The sequence below is a fragment of the Ranitomeya variabilis genome, chromosome 5, assembly GCF_051348905.1.
Source record: "Ranitomeya variabilis isolate aRanVar5 chromosome 5, aRanVar5.hap1, whole genome shotgun sequence".
Lineage (NCBI taxonomy): Eukaryota > Metazoa > Chordata > Amphibia > Anura > Dendrobatidae > Ranitomeya > Ranitomeya variabilis.
In genome coordinates, this window is record NC_135236.1 from 72,624,683 (window position 1) to 72,642,262 (window position 17,580).

The window sequence follows — 17,580 nt, forward strand, 5'->3', positions numbered from 1 at the left end:
TGCATGGACTGGTCGATTCTGGGGCCCCGGTGACTCTAGTGAGAGTTGCACCTGAGGGATTTGAAATACCCGGTAGGAAGGTCAGGGTCACCTGCATCCATGGGCACACTAAGGGCTATCCAGTGGCCAGATTGGTCCTCGAGACGGCTAGGGATAGTGCAATACATGATGTAGCCATAGTCTCAAACTTACCCTGCCCGGTGGTAGTTGGCCGGGACTCTAGGTTATTCACTGTTATGGTTACCCCAATGACCATGGGAAAAAAATACAAAACGGACTAGCTCTCGGGTGATGGAAACTAAGGTCGACCGTGACCTGAACCTGACCCAACACTTACAGTAGCCGGGGGATGTACCTACGATGCCCTAGACACCACGCGCCAGCCGGAGATCTAACTACCCCTATAAGAGGAATATACAGGCCTGCCTTACCTCCAGTGAGGAACCCCAAAAGATGATAGTAGGCCCCCACAGATATTGACGGTGAGTTCAGAGGAAATGACATACGTAGGATGAACAGCAGATTTAGCACAGTGAGGTCCGCTTACTAGATAGCAGAAGGACAGGAAAGAGTTACTTCACGGTCGACCTAAAAATCACTATTCAAAAACACCATCCAGAAATTACTTTAAACTCCAGTGACAACTCATGCCACTGGAGTAGTAATTTTCTGTCCACAAGAGCTTCCAGCACTGAAGAGTCACATTGCAGATAGCTGGACAAAAATAGCAAAACAAGAAACAAAATTCAACTTAGCTGAACTGGAACTTGAGGCAGGTGAATGCAACAGAATGCTACTAGCACATTGTTGGCCGGCATGAGACTAACAGCCAAGCAGCCTTAAATAGGAAACTCCCCAAGAGGGTGGCGACAGGTAATCAGAGATGGAGGAAGGCACATAAGAGACACTACCATAACAGACCACCGGGGGAGCCCACAAACCGAATTCACAACAGTACCCCCCCCTTAAGGAGGGGGCACCGAACCCTCACCAGAACCACCAGGGCGACCTGGATGAGCACTATGAAATGCACGAACCAAATCGGGAGCATGAACATCGGATGCTGTCACCCAAGAATTATCCTCCTGGCCATAACCTTTCCACTTAACCAGATACTGAAGTTTCCGTCTGGAAACACGGGAGTCCAAGATCTTTTCCACCACATACTCCAATTCACCCTCAACCAACACAGGAGCAGGTGGATCAGCAGAAGGAACAACCGGTACCTCATACCTCCGCAATAATGACCGATGGAAAACATTATGGATATTAAAAGATGCTGGGAGGTCCAAACGAAAGGACACAGGATTAAGAACCTCCAGAATCCTATAAGGGCCGATAAACCGAGGCTTAAACTTAGGAGACGAGACCTTCATAGGAACAAATCGAGAAGACAGCCACACCAGGTCCCCAACACAAAGACGAGGACCAATACGCCGATGACGATTAGTGAACTGTTGAGTCTTCTCCTGGGACAACTTCAGATTGTCCACAACCTGTCCCCAAATCTGATGCATCCTATCAACCACAGCATCCACTCCAGGACAATCCGAAGACTCCAATTGACCGGACGAAAACCGAGGGTGAAACCCTGAATTACAAAAAAATGGAGAAACCAAAGTGGCAGAACTAGCCCGATTGTTAAGGGCAAACTCTGCCAATGGCAAAAAGTCAAGCCAATCATCCTGATCAGCGGACACAAAACACCTCAAGTAAGTCTCCAAGGTCTGATTAGTACGCTCAGTCTGGCCATTAGTCTGAGGATGGAATGCAGACGAAAAAGACAAATCGATACCCATCCTGGCACAGAACGTCCGCCAAAATCTAGACACAAACTGAGTACCCCTGTCAGACACTATATTCTCAGGAATACCATGCAAACGCACCACATTCTGAAAAAATAGAGGAACCAACTCAGAGGAGGAGGGCAATTTGGGTAAAGGTACCAAATGAACCATCTTGGAAAAACGGTCACAAATCACCCAGATGACAGACATCCTACGAGAAACCGGAAGGTCAGAAATAAAGTCCATAGAGATGTGCGTCCAAGGCCTCTTAGGAATAGGCAAGGGCAACAACAACCCACTGGCCCTAGAACAGCAGGGCTTGGCCCGAGCACAAACATCACAAGACTGCACAAACATGCGCACATCTCGAGACAAAGAAGGCCACCAGAAGGACCTAGACACCAAATCCCTGGTGCCAAAAATTCCAGGATGACCTGTCAACGCGGAAGAATGAACCTCCGAGATAACTCTACTGGTCCAATCATCAGGGACAAACAGTCTACCAGGCGGACAGCGATCAGGCCTATCCACCTGAAACTCCTGCAAAGAACGCCGCAGGTCTGGGGAGACAGCTGACAATATCACCCCATCCTTCAGGATGCCGGTAGGTTCGGAATCACCAGGCGAGTCAGGCTCAAAACTCCTAGAGAGGGCATCCGCCTTCACATTCTTGGACCCAGGCAGATATGACACCACAAAGTTAAATCGGGAGAAAAACAACGACCAGCGCGCCTGTCTAGGATTCAGACGCCTGGCCGACTCAAGATAAATTAGATTCTTGTGGTCAGTGAGGACCACCACCTGGTGTCTAGCACCCTCAAGCCAATGACGCCACTCCTCAAACGCCCACTTCATGGCCAGAAGTTCCCGATTTCCCACATCATAATTTCGCTCAGCGGGCGAAAACTTTCGGGAGAAAAACGCACATGGTCTCATTACTGAGCAGTCAGGATCTTTCTGCGACAAAACTGCACCTGCTCCGATCTCCGAAGCATCCACCTCAACCTGGAACGGAAGTAACACATCAGGTTGGCGCAACACAGGAGCGGAAGAAAAGCGGCGCTTAAGCTCTTGAAAGGCCTCCACAGCCGCAGAGGACCAATTAGCAACATCAGCACCCTTTTTGGTCAAATCAGTCAAAGGTTTAGCAATGGCAGAAAAACCCGCTATAAATCGGCGATAGAAATTAGCAAAACCCAAGAACTTTTGCAGACTCTTCAAAGAAGTAGGTTGCATCCAATCACAAATAGCCTGGACCTTGACAGGGTCCATCTCCATAGATGAAGGGGAAAAAATATATCCCAAAAAGGAAATTCTCTGAACTCCAAAACTACACTTTGAGCCCTTTACAAAAAGAGAATTAGCTCGCAAAACCTGAAAAACTCTCCTGACCTGTTGAACGTGAGATTCCCAGTCCTCCGAAAAAACAAGAATATCATCCAAATACACAATCATAAACTTATCCAGATATTCACGGAAAATATCGTGCATAAAGGACTGAAAAACGGAAGGAGCATTTGCGAGACCGAAAGGCATTACCAAATACTCAAAATGGCCTTCAGGCGTATTAAATGCGGTCTTCCACTCATCCCCCTGCTTAATCCGCACCAAATTATACGCACCACGTAGATCGATCTTAGTGAACCACTTAGCCCCCTTTATACGAGCAAACAGATCAGTCAGTAAAGGTAACGGGTACTGGTATTTAACTGTAATCTTATTCAAAAGTCGATAGTCGATACAAGGTCTCAATGAACCATCCTTTTTACCTACAAAGAAAAATCCTGCCCCTAGTGGAGACAACGAGGGGCGAATATGACCCTTTTCCAAGGATTCTCTGATATACTCCCGCATAGCAGTATGTTCAGGTACAGACAAATTAAACAAGCGACCCTTAGGAAACTTACTACCGGGGATCAATTCAATAGCGCAGTCACACTCTCTGTGGGGAGGGAGAGAATCAACTTTAGGCTCTTGAAAGACATCATAAAAATCTGACAGAAATGCTGGGATCTCAGAGGGAGTAGATGAAGAAATAGGAACCAAAGGTGCATCCCCATGAATACCCCGACATCCCCAGCTCAACACAGACATAGATTTCCAGTCCAAGACGGGATTATGAATCTGTAACCATGGTAATCCAAGCACTAAGACATCATGTAGGTTATATAATACAAGGAAACGAATAATCTCCTGATGGTCTGGGGTAAGACGCATAGTCACTTGTGTCCAATATTGTGGTTTATTGCTAGCCAAAGGTGTAGAATCAATACCCTTCAGGGGAATAGAAACTTCCAACGGCTCCAAATCAAACCCACAACGCTTGGCAAAGGACCAATCCATGAGACTCAGAGCGGCGCCAGAATCCACATAAGCATTCACAGTCACAGATGATAAGGTACAAATCAATGTCACGGACAAAAGAAATTTTGACTGCAAGGTACCTGTAGAAAAAGATTTATCAACCTTTTTATCAACCTTATTTATACGTTTAGAGCATGCTGATATAACATGAGCTGGATCTCCACAGTAGAAGCACAATCCATTTTTGCGCCTGTAATTTTGACGTTCGCCTCTAGACAAAACACGATCGCATTGCATATGCTCCAATGCCTTTTCAGAGGTCACCGCCAAATGGTGCACAGGTCTTTGCTCAGAAGACACCGCCATATGGTGCACAGGTTTTTGCTCAGAAGATACCACCATATGGTGCACAGATTCTTCCTCAGAAGACCCCGCCATATGGTGCACAGATTTGCGCTCCCGCAAACGCCGATCAATCTGGATAGCCAATTTCATGGCATCATTCAGACCTGTAGGCACAGGGAACCCCACCATGACATCCTTCACGGCATCAGAGAGACCTTCTCTGAAATTAGCTGCTAAAGCGCACTCATTCCATTTAGTAAGCACCGACCATTTACGGAATTTCTGGCAGTATATCTCAGCTTCATCTTGCCCTTGGGAAAGAGCTATCAAGGCTTTCTCAGCCAAAATCTCCAAATTAGGTTCTTCATAAAGCAACCCCAAAGCCTGAAAAAACGCATCTACATTTAACAACGCAGGATCCCCTGGCGATAATGCAAATGCCCAACTTTGTGGGTCGCCGCGCAGTAGAGAGATAACAATTTTAACTTGTTGAGTCTGATCACCAGCAGAGTGAGATCTCAGAGACAAAAACAATTTGCAATTTTCTCTGAAACTCAAAAACCGGGATCTGTCTCCGGTAAAGTATTCAGGCAGAGGAATCTTAGGTTCAGACATTGGAGCACGTATAACAAAATCTTGTAGGTTCTGTACTTTTGTCGCAAGGTTATTCAAACCCGCAACTAAACTCTGTGGATCCATGTTTCAGATGGGTGTAACCCAAGCATTCAGAGGTTAAGAGGAGAGGAGAGAAAAAAAAAAGGCTGAAGACTGCAGTTTAAGCAAGGAATACAAATGATCAAACTAAGGTGCACTTTCAAACACAGAAAAAAAAAAAAACCTTTTCTTCTCCTTCCTACTTTAGTGCATATTTTAACACATAGATTTTTTACTGGCCGGCCAAACTGTTATGGTTACCCCAATGACCATGGGAAAAAAATACAAAACGGACTAGCTCTCGGGTGATGGAAACTAAGGTCGACCGTGACCTGAACCTGACCCAACACTTACAGTAGCCGGGGGATGTACCTACGATGCCCTAGACACCACGCGCCAGCCGGAGATCTAACTACCCCTATAAGAGGAATATACAGGCCTGCCTTACCTCCAGTGAGGAACCCCAAAAGATGATAGTAGGCCCCCACAGATATTGACGGTGAGTTCAGAGGAAATGACATACGTAGGATGAACAGCAGATTTAGCACAGTGAGGTCCGCTTACTAGATAGCAGAAGGACAGGAAAGAGTTACTTCACGGTCGACCTAAAAATCACTATTCAAAAACACCATCCAGAAATTACTTTAAACTCCAGTGACAACTCATGCCACTGGAGTAGTAATTTTCTGTCCACAAGAGCTTCCAGCACTGAAGAGTCACATTGCAGATAGCTGGACAAAAATAGCAAAACAAGAAACAAAATTCAACTTAGCTGAACTGGAACTTGAGGCAGGTGAATGCAACAGAATGCTACTAGCACATTGTTGGCCGGCATGAGACTAACAGCCAAGCAGCCTTAAATAGGAAACTCCCCAAGAGGGTGGCGACAGGTAATCAGAGATGGAGGAAGGCACATAAGAGACACTACCATAACAGACCACCGGGGGAGCCCACAAACCGAATTCACAACAATTCACAGACTTGTGGGAGAAGGGAGCTTCTTTACAACAGGAGAATGGAGGGCTCTCAGCTGGTGGTGTTGCATACTTTAAAGCATTTATATCTCCCAAAGTTGATGGGTCAGACGACGGGTTGACCAGTAGGGAAGGTGCGTCTCCCCAACTTACGGACATGTCACCTAATGGGTACCCCAAGATGACTTTAAGTGACCTGGTTAATAAAGCCTGTGAAGCTGACACTCGGTTAAAAAGTGACTTGAGGGTTCACAATGTTGTGGGGTGTGAGACAGACTATGGTGGTGACTCCCATTCAGATGATGACGCCAGTGGGAAAGAATGCAATAAGGCTGACTCAGGTACAAATGGCAAGTCTTCCTCCCGTCGCCGGAGACGGGAAAAAGGCAAAGGGGCTGAACCAGTTGCACCTTGTGAAGATTTGACGGAAGATGCTGAGGACCTGGAGTGTGTGAAGTACTCTGAAGTCCCTGTGAATCGGGACGAGGCTAAAGGCTGAGTCACACATAACGATATCGTTAACGATAATCGTTGCAACGTCACGCTTTTGGTGACGTAGCAACGATCCCGCTAACGATCTTGTTATGTGTGACAGCGACCAACGATCAGGCCCCTGCTGGGAGATCGTTGGTCAATGGGAATGATCAGGACCTTTTTTTGGTCGCTGATCACTCGCTGTCATCGCTGGATCGGCATGTGTGACGCCGATCCAGCGATGTGTTCAATAGTAACTAGGGTAAATATCGGGTTACTAAGCGCAGGGCCGCGCTTAGTAACCCGATATTTACCCTGGTTACCATAGTAAAAGTTAAAAAAAAAAACAGTACATACTCACATTCTGATGTCTGTCACGTCCCCCGGCGTCCACAGGGTTAAAACTGCTTTCGGGAAGAGCGCTGCTAATATGCACGCGCTGCTGCCGAAAGCTTCCCTGCACTGACTGTCTCAGCGCCGTCCGTAAAGCAGAGCACAGCGGTGACGTCACCGCTGTTAGAGCCGGCGCTGACACATTCAGTGCAGGGAAGCTCTTGGCAGCAGCGCGTGCATATTAGCAGCGCTCTTGCCGAAAGCAGTTTTAATCCTGTGGACGCCGGGGGACGTGACAGACATCAGAATGTGAGTATGTAGTGTTTTTTTTTTACTTTTACAATGGTAACCAGGGTAAATATCAGGTTACTAAGCGCGGCCCTGCACTTAGTAACCCGATGTTTACCCTGGTTACCCGGGTGCTGCAGCGGGACTTCGGCATCGTTGAAGACAGTTTCAACGATGCCGAAGTCGTTCCCCTGGTCGTTGGTCGCTGGAGTGAGCTGTCTGTGTGGCAGATCCCCAGCGACCAAACAACGACTTACCAACGATCACGGCCAGGTCGTATCGCTGGTCGTGATCGTTGGTAAGTAGTTTAGTGTAACGGTACCTTAAGGTTGTCACTACTGAGGCCCAAGAGAGGGTTGAACCTGTTAATAAAGAAATAGGTAAAACTCTGAAGCGACAGAGTGTGGGTGAGCAAGCTGGCCCATCTGAAAATATATTTAAAAGAAGTGATAATGCGACACGTGCTAGCCAAAAGAGAACAGGATCCCGAAATAGAGCTGATTAAAGAGACAGTGAAAGAACATGTCGAACGAGAAAGGGTCCTGAGACAAGCGGCTGAGCACAGGGTGGATGAGCTGAAGAAGGAAGTCTCTGAGCTCAGGGATCACCTGTTCACGTGGCAAAGTGTGTATAAGACCCTAAGGGAAGATATGGAAGTGCTCAGAGAAGCATTAAGAGGCCCTCTACCAGAGAAAGAGTTGGCGCTAAAAGCGGAACAAGATAGTCACCCGGTTGTGACAGGTGCCTTGATGGAAAGGTCCATGGCAAAGCAGGAGCCATCCATTCCTGAAGAGAGTGAGACTCCGCTCTTCAAGTGCGTGATAGATGTACCCGAAGAGGCGCAAGATGCATGTACCAGTGAGGGTGTGCATGAGGTCTTTAAAAAGGCAGTAGAAGCGTGTAGTGTGCACTGGGCACTAGAGACGAAACAGTTGGTGATACTGTCGACTAAGGAAGTCACAGTGAAGCGGGTGGCTGTCCAGAGGGATATGCACCTACAGTGCCTCCGCACGAAACAGATGATCCTGTTGAGGAATAATGAGGCCACTCGTCGTTTGGAGCAAGCCAGGAAAACACAAAGTCGGCTGGGCTTGGTGGAAGACCTCGTGCAAGTACCCAGAAATCTGGTGGGGAAGGTCGTTGGCAGATTTGGGAGAGTGGTGGATAAATCCGGTGTGAAGAGACTGAGGATTCCGGCTGATGACGAGGTCCAGGTCATGGGTGAAGATGGGATGGTTCCATTCCTTGTTGTCAGATCCAAAGAGAGTCTTGAGAATATCCGTGTGCTCCTGGAATATTGCATCGCATACCTAAGAGTGGTAGAGCAGCTGAGACATGAGAGACTGCAAGTTAGTAAACACATGCAGAACATGAGATGGCGGCCGCCTTCTTCCCAAGGAAAAGGGAACAAAAGGGACCCGACAAAAAATGGAATGGCTGACCGCCAAGGACGTTCAGAGAGACAAGGTGGTCGAATATCTGAAAGTGGCAGTTCTACTCCCAATACAAAGCTAAGGGACATGGACAGTAGTAGACGTAGTGATGAAGGGTCAGACTCAGATCAGTCGCTAGGCTCGACTGGACGGTGGACTCATGACCGCAATAACCGTGGGTGGCGACCATGGAGAGAAAGGCTGGGTAATGGGGCGCACTTGGAAAGTGTGGTGACTAAAGGTTTGGTGACACAGACAGACTGTGACTTAAGGGCCAAAGCTCAAGGCCTACATGTTGATCGCTGGGATCGCTGGGGGCGGGGTAAACTCAACAAGGGTATGATTATGGGTGATGCTCAAAACCGACTGAAACGGTTTGTTCGACTGGTAGGGCAAGGTAACGTGCGTGGCCGTGCCCGTGTGCTTGAATCCTGTGCCAAGCGAGTGTCCCCCAATACACTCAGTGAGAGCAATCTTACAGGGGTGAGTTGTATGACGAGTAGAAGTCTTCTATATACAGTTGTGTGAAATTCTGGAACAAATGAGAAACAAAGTAATTGAAATCTATCAGTCTGGAAAAGATTATAAAACCATTTCTAAAGCTTTGGGACTCCAGCGAAACACCTTGAGAGCTATTATCCGCAAATGGTGAAAACATGGAACAGTGGTGAACCTTCCCAGGAGTGGCCGGCTGACCAAAATTACCCCAAGAGCACAGCGATGACTCAACCAAGAGGTGACAAAAGACGACACAACAACAACATCCAAAGAACTGCAGGCCTCACTTGCTTCAGTTAAGGTTAGTGTTCAAGACTCCACCATAAGAAAGAGACTGGGCAAAAATGACCGGCGTGGTAGAGTTCCAAGACCAAAATCACCGCTGAGCAATAAGAACATAAAGGCTTGTCTCAGTTTTGCCAAAAAACATCTTGATAATCCCCAAGACTTTTGGGAGAATACTCTGTGGACTGACGAGAGAAAAGTTGAACTTTTTGGAAGGTGTATGTCCCATTACATCTGGCGTCGAAGTAACACAGCGTTTCAAAAAAGGATCATCATACCAACAGTAAAATATGGTGGTGGTAGTGTGATGGTTTTGGACTGTTTTACTGCTTCATGGAAGACTTGCTGTGGTAAATGGAATCATTAATCCTGCTGTCTACCAAAAAATTCTGAAGGAGAATGTCCTGCCATCTGTTCATGACCTCAAGCTGAAGCGCACTTGGGTTATGCAGCCAGAAAATTATCCAAAACACACCAGCAAGTGCACCTCTGAATGGCTTAAGAAAAACAAAATTAAAACTTTGGAGTGGCCTAGTCAAAGTCCTGACCTTATCAGAATGAGATGCTGTGTCATGACCTTAAAAAGTCGGTTCGTGCTCAGAAACTCTATAATTTGGATGAATTACAACAATTCTGCAAAGATGAGTGGGGCAAAATTCCTCCACAGCGTTGTAAATCACGCAGTTATCTCGAACATCTGATAACAGTTGTTGCTGCTAAGAGTGGCCCAACCAGTTATTATGTTTAGGGGGAAATTAGTTTATCACACAGGGCCCTGTAGGTTTGGATTTCTTTTTCCCTTAATAATAAAGACCTTCATTTAAAAACTGGATTTTGTGTTTACTTGTGTTATTTTTGTCTAATATTTAAATTTGTTTTGTGATGTGAAACATTTAAGTGTGACATACATGCAAAAGAGTAAGAAATCTGGAAGGGGCAAATGCTTTTTCACACAAGTCTATACTGATTGTGGACTATAAATACTAGATCACAATATAAAAAAAAAATGCTTTCTTGTTTAAGAAGTTTTTTATTGAAGGATATAATATTCATATTCACAACATATGCAATACAGAAATCAATACAATAGTATACAATTTTACATCTCATGGGCATTATACAATTGAAACATGTAACATTGCAATCAGAGTCCATGAGAACAATAGAATCAACAGCATTGCACACTCAAAAAGAAATGGCCTTCATTTTTAACTTATTTTATTTCTTTTTCCAAACACCAAAATAAAAATAAAAGAACAAACCAATAACTTTACCTTGTCAGTATCACATTAACCTACTGGTAACAATTATTAAATGCATTGTCGCTTCAGTCACACCCTAGCATGCCCTCCATGACAAATCGGAGGATCTCCTGCTAATATCCTATTAATATACCACGAGGACTGTTCAAAACAAGCCATAAGATGGGTTTTCATCTCCTCAGATAACATATCGATAAAACTCTCCCAAGTATCAAAAAAGCGGGACACCAAACGATCTTCGCCCAGCTGTGCCTCTATCCATTCCATACGAAACACATGTTTTAATTTATTTAGGAACATTGTCAACGTAGGAGGTTCCGCTGTTATCCACTGTTGTAAGATACATTTTTTCCCCACCATGGAAACTATAGATATCAGACGTTTGGCCCCTCTTGTGATTCTTGATCCCTCTCCCGGCCATATTCCCAATATCGCCCATTCTGGCGTACAAGGCATATAATTTAGGAGGTGATCTAGACAAAAATTTTCCACCTCGCTCCAAAATCCCCTAATCACTGTACAATCCCAAAACTGGTGGTAAAGATCAGCCCCAGGAGCCTCACATTTCAGACAATTAGCCGATTGAGATAAACCCATAAGAAACGAACGATGTGGGGATACATATGTGCCATGGTACAATCTAAGCAACATCTCCCTATAAGAAGAAGCCGGTAAGGCCTTCCATATATAAGACATTGTCCTGAGGATATGTTCCAAAGTTAAATCTGGAAAACGAGTAAGCCATCTTGGGAGACCTGTTTTTCGTTTAGTATAGTCCACCTCCCCTCTCAACAAGCTATAGAATCTGGAAGTGGAGTAAAATAATAAGGACCCGTTTCGTAACATGGTGTCTAGTGGGTTATCCCAATCAAGCTCCGAAAGCCGTTCTCCTACCCCTGTAGCATAATCCTCCAAAATTGCGCAATTCACAAGACACCCCACAGTCAAAGGAAGGCATCGCCTAATATATGTCCAAGAGTATGGTCTACGTGACGAGGAATCCGTTATAGAGCCCACTGTCACCGCCCGAAACCTAGTGCTCCAATTCTCAATCCCACATCTCAACCCTACGTCTCGATTCCCAAATATTGGCAAGAAAAGTGAGGAATGTGCATTAAGTAAAAATTTGTGGCGTAGCCTATGCCATATCGTCCACATCACCATTATCAAAGGATTACCCAACACTGAGGAGGGCAACAACTCCCTGTGTGTATGTAGTAGATATAACAAATTAGTATGAGGTATCAAATTCTGGTCTAACTGAGTGTTAGTGTATATAGAAGTATCTTGGATCCAGTCTTTCAAATAACGAAGCAGCGCCGCTAGATTGTAATTCTCCAAATTTGGAAAATTAATACCTCCATTCGATATGCGCTGTTCCAAAATGGCCATACTAATAGCATGATGCTTCTTCCCCCAGATGAAAGTGCGAAACATACCATTTATTAGCCTCAATTCACTAGAGGAAAGCAGTATTGGAAGAGACTGTATAAAATATAAAATCTGCGGGAAAACCACCATTTTTAACAAATATGCCCGACCTAAATATGAAAGTGTTAAATGCTGCCAACCTTCTAGTTCCCTTCTAATTTTTTGGATAAGAGGAGCGAGATTACTTCTCTGAAGATCATGAGGGTTCCTAGTTATAAGCACCCCCAAGTAAGGCAAAGCTTCCCTGCACCATTCAAAGGTGTATAACCCCACCCATGGTGGTTTGCGCCCAGCACGTAAAATGAGTGCCTTAGATTTGGTTGGATTAATCAAATATCCAGACATAGATCCCAATTTATTTATAAGGGCCATAATTTCAGGAAGGGCTTCCTCTGGGTTAGCAATGTATAACAAAATGTCATCAGCAAATGCCGTGAGCTTCAAACTCAATCTCCCTACCCGTATCCCTTGAAACAATGGCAAGGATTCCACAGCACGTATAAGGGGATCAAGGGCAAGGTTGAATAATATGGGGGAAAGTGGGCAGCCCTGACGAGTACCTCTAGTTAGCTCCACCCCCTCTGTTAATTGTTGATTGACTATAATTTTAGACATAGGTGAATTATATAATAACCTGATCAATCCCGCAAATCTCTCTCCAAATCCCTGCTTTTCTAACACCGCATGTATCCAATGCCACTCTACACTATCAAACGCAGCCTCTGCGTCCAGGCTCAGCAAGACATTGGGAGTGTTCTTATATCTAGCTGAAACTATGGTAGCCGCAATTGCCGTACGAACCGCAATAGTCGAGTGTCTGTTTCGGGTGAAGCCATACTGGTTGGGTGACAGAATCTCAGCGAGAAACACCTGAATTCTATTAGCCATAATCTTTGTCAACAATTTATAGTCCAGGTTTAACAAGGATATGGGTCTGTATGATGTTATCTGCGTTGGGCTCTTTCCTGGCTTCAAAATGAGGGAAGTCAATGCAGAATTAAAAGAAGTTGGGGATGCGCCCCCATATAAATAATGATTAAATAGGTCCTTGAGGAGAGGAACTATATCAGGAGAGAGCAATTTATAATATTCTGCAGGCAAACCATCCGGTCCTGGTGACTTACCGTTTGCCATTGCTTTAATAGCAGAACTTATTTCCATTAGTGTGATAGGCATCTCCAGAGTTGCACGCTGAGACTCTGTCAACATTGGTAGTTGCAAAGTATTTAGAGCATGTGCCGAAGAAGAGGCGTCTCCTCCCCGTGTAGAGTAGAGAGCCGTGTAATGAGCATGAATCGCCTGTATTATGGCCTCACTATCAGTCAAGTGAGACCCTGATATAGGATCAACTAAAAGCGGAATTTTCTGTCTGGGACCTTTTGGATTTGCCAACCTAGCCAGCAGGATTCCTATTTTATTACCCCATCTAAAGAAATGTTGCCTGTTAAAGTCTACTTTCTGTTGGGCAATCTTAGTCAAATGCGCATTTAACAACGATAAAGCATCCTGCCAATGAGACCAATCCTCAGAAACATTAGAAGCCAGGTACCGTCTATAGGCCAATATAGCCAAACTCTGGAGGTCTCTCGTTTCCTGTCCCGTTTTGCGCTTTTTCCCTGCCACATAAGCAATAATTCTCCCTCTCATAACTGCCTTGCCCGTCTCCCACATAAGTACAGAGTCATCCCAGTGCTGTATGTTATCATCCACAAAATTACCCCACTCTTGTTTGAGGAATGTCTCAAACTCTCTACTTTTAGACAAGTAGGCTGGGAATCTCCAAGAGCCTGGCTGACGCGGATCACGACCACAGCGAAGGAGTAAAGTGATAGGAGTATGGTCAGAAATCCCCGCATCCCCTATAGCTGCTTCCATCACCCCCGACAAAAGAGACTCACCTACCAAAAACATGTCTATACGTGAGAGGGACTTATGTGCCTTGGAAATGCAAGTGTAGTCCCTTTCCGTCGGATGTAATACTCGCCATATATCTACTACAGGAGTGTCACGCATGAGGTTAGTCAAACCAGGTCCCGATCCGAAGTAGGGAGTGGGCAAGATCGCAGACCTATCTAATTGCGGATCTAGCACTGCATTAAAGTCACCCCCCACCACCAAGTTAGGCAAGTCCATTGTTAAAATCATCTGGGAGACAGATGCAAAAAAGGGGGCATTATCAACATTAGGGGCATAGATGTTTAACAACGAGTAAGGGGTATCTTCAATAGTCACTTTCATGAGAAGGAACCTACTCTGAGGGTCAGTCACCACGTCCCCCGGAGTCACACGCAAATGTCTAGCAAAGACTATGGCCACTCCCCGCTTTTTTGAAGAGTATGTGGTAGCATAAGTCTGGCCCAACCAGTTATCTTTCAAATGTAATATATCCTTATGTGACCAATGGGTTTCTTGTAGAAACATAACATCAGGCTTAGCTCGTTTCAGTGCCTGAAGTACACGACGTCGTTTAACCGGCGAGTTGAGACCCGCAACATTCCATGATAAGATTTTTAAAGGATTACCTGTCTCTTTTCGGTCAGGCTTATACGAAGTTGTCATCATGGTGGATAGAAGTGGCATAGAGGCAGAGCCTTTTCAAAGTATAAGAGCACACAGGGTCTCGGAGTCCCAGCTGCTCCGCTACCCTCTGAAGTAGATAGGTGTGTGACATCATTAGCAACAATACACTTATACAAAAATACAACAACCAGATTCTTATTTTTATACAAAATTAATTTTAACCACAGTATAGTCAATATCACTATATATCTCATATTCCATGTCATTTTGACTTAATTAAAGAAGGATCTATTAGTTTCGTATCCAGTTTCACCCTAGTTGTTAAAATGTGTTTTCAAGTGTCTGGGGGAGCAAGGTCCCTTCTCAGCTGATCCAAAGCAATCTTAGGGTCATCAAACAACTTTGTCTCCGTACCCAGTGTTACTCGGAGCCTAGCCGGATAAGCCAGAGCAAAACGAACCCCTTGATCAATGAGAAACCGACAAACCGGACCAAACTCCTTTCTACGCCGAGAAACAACTGCTGAGAAATCCTGAAACACCAGGATCTTTGACCCTTGGATAGTGACATCTCTAAGATTTCTGGCTGCTGCCAGAACTCTCTCCTTGTCATGATAATGGAAGTATTTAGTAATAACCGGGCGAGGTCTCGCACCAGACTCTCTCCTCTCTGGTCCCACCCGATGTGCCCTCTCAATTTGTCTAGAAGAACTAGGCTCCAGCTGAAGGGCCTCCATCAGATCAACCGTTAAGAACCGAATAAGATCCGCTCCCTTGCAGCTCTCAGGAATACCAATGAACCGGAGGTTAGATCTCCTACTACGATTCTCCAGGTCCTCCACCTTATCTAACAAAGAACCAATGAGAATCTTTTGTGCCTCCACCGTGGTTTGGGTATTCACTGCAGTGTCTTCCATATCACTAATCCGCTGCTCAGCTTCGGTAATCCGAGATGTATTAGCCGACACAGCAGTCACTGTTGCCTCTAGGGCCTTATTCCAAGTTTCAAATTTTTTGTCAAAATATGGAAGAAGAATTTTTGATACTGCTTGAGCCGTAGCAGTGTGAGGTTCATGTGAGAGCTGTGAGTCAGAGGAGTCCTGCGACCCCTCCCCCGGCCACAACCGATCCAGAGACCCTCCAGCTGAAGATCCACCCTCCGTTCTACTCTTATTCTTTTGTTTAGTGCGTCTAGATGTGGTCCCTTTCTGTGAGGGAGTCTGTGATTTATCCAAATATTTTTCCATGACGTAGTAGCACAAAGGCCTCCCCTCCACCCAAGGCCTCAGTAATATGCTTTAAGTTTGGACCCACTATTCTCCGTCCTCACTATCACCTAGGCTTGTGAGATTAAGGTCCAAGATCCGTGAAAGTAAGAGACCACAGCAAAAATGACAATTATGCAAATGATAAAACGGCATATAAAGAATAACTATGAGCAAAATAGCAAATATTAATAAGTATGTACGTTATAACCAAAAGAAGAAGGAAAAATAAACATTAGGTACAATAATTTTGTGCAATATGATGACCAAAATATTGTAGCACCACTAGGTGGCGTTATTTGGTTGAAAATCTCAAGAATGTGGCTCCAAGCAATGTCCATAGAAAGAAGGAGGAAAAGGCAAAATTAATTATGAACTAACAGTCAATAACCTCCTGCTGTTCCTCCTAAACTGCCATATAACGGGGTATAAAAAGTTTGTTCCTTTCTCTCTCTTCCCTTCAAAGCCCCGCTCCGCTGAGTCACCAAAAAAAAAAAAAAGGAATTATGAGGGAAGAAAAATTATAACCAGAAAAATTTGAGGAGAAAAAGAAAAGAAAAATAAAAAATAAATGAGTAAATATAATAAAAATAGAAATAGAATTGACTCTGCCTGTGCTTCCCAATATCAAGGAAGTCCTTGTCTTCTCACCAGGGAAGATTCCAGGGGAATGCACTTCACACTAAGGCAAGGTCTCAGCCACAACAGTGGGGTCTGAGGGCCACACTGCCTATAACCAGCAAGGGCCCTGCAAACCCAGGGGATTATTCAGTCGCTGGGGCCACAATATCTCGCCTGACACACCAGACAGCTCCGCTCACCTCCTCCCCAGCAGCCACTTCCCCTCCATTGTTATTGGCTGCCAACTCAGAGGTCCGGCAATCCAGCTCCAATCTAGGCCTAATATGGCGGGAAGGTGCCCCCACACCGCAACCACGATGCTCCAAAGCCGCCAGACCGGACCGGAACTCCCACCTCCAGCTCGCCCGCCAGGTGCACCGCTCCACGAGATTCGACCAGGGCTGACCAGATCCGACCGGTAAGTATAATGATCAGGAGCAACCGCCGCACGTCTTCCAACTCCCGATCGTCACTCCAAAGAAGCGCCGTCTCTCCTCAGCTCTCCTCGTCACCCTTCAGCCGCAGCCCGAGCCGGAGCCTCACGGAGACACAAATCCCGTCCTCTGGCCAGGTATCTTCTAGCCCTCCCTGCGATGCAGTCAGGGTCTCTGCAGCGTGGCTCAGCGCCTCGTGGTCTCCCTTCAGGCCACAGGTTAGGTCTCCTCCTCTGGTGAGGACAATGAAAGGCAGGGACTCCCGGGCTGGAAAATATGCCTATCCCTGTGATCCCCTTCTCAAGGGGAATCGTATCCCATATAATCAGCCCGCAAATAAAGGCTGAAATCAGGGATGGCTTTGGATAGAGTCTCGCACTATCAGGGAGCACTACTAAAACGCGGCCATCTTAGATGGCTCCGCCCCCGGAAGTCTCAAAAAATGCTTTCTTACTATTATAAAAACTTCGGTCTACAAGGTCTTGCCTTGTAAAGTCTTCTGCATGATAGACCGGCTGCTCAAGTCCATTGCAACTTTGCGATCGTACCAAAAGCTTCTGTTGGCACAACACAGAACTTTCCTCCGTCCAATATCTCATAGACACATCGGTCCCTGAATAATACTCCGGTTCCTCTTTCACTGTGAATGACTGTATATCTGCAACAGAGGAAT

General features: G+C 45.5%; 1 pseudogene across 1 annotated transcript in view; it reads right to left on the bottom strand.

Annotated features, from left to right (window-relative positions):
• Nucleotides 1-17,580, bottom strand: part of LOC143774541 (uncharacterized) — a 50,605-nt pseudogene that overhangs the window by 7,103 nt on the left and 25,922 nt on the right. The window contains exon 7 of the transcript XR_013215550.1: nt 17,362-17,565. The product of XR_013215550.1 is annotated as an uncharacterized LOC143774541 (transcript). The remainder of the gene's footprint in view (nt 1-17,361; nt 17,566-17,580) is intronic.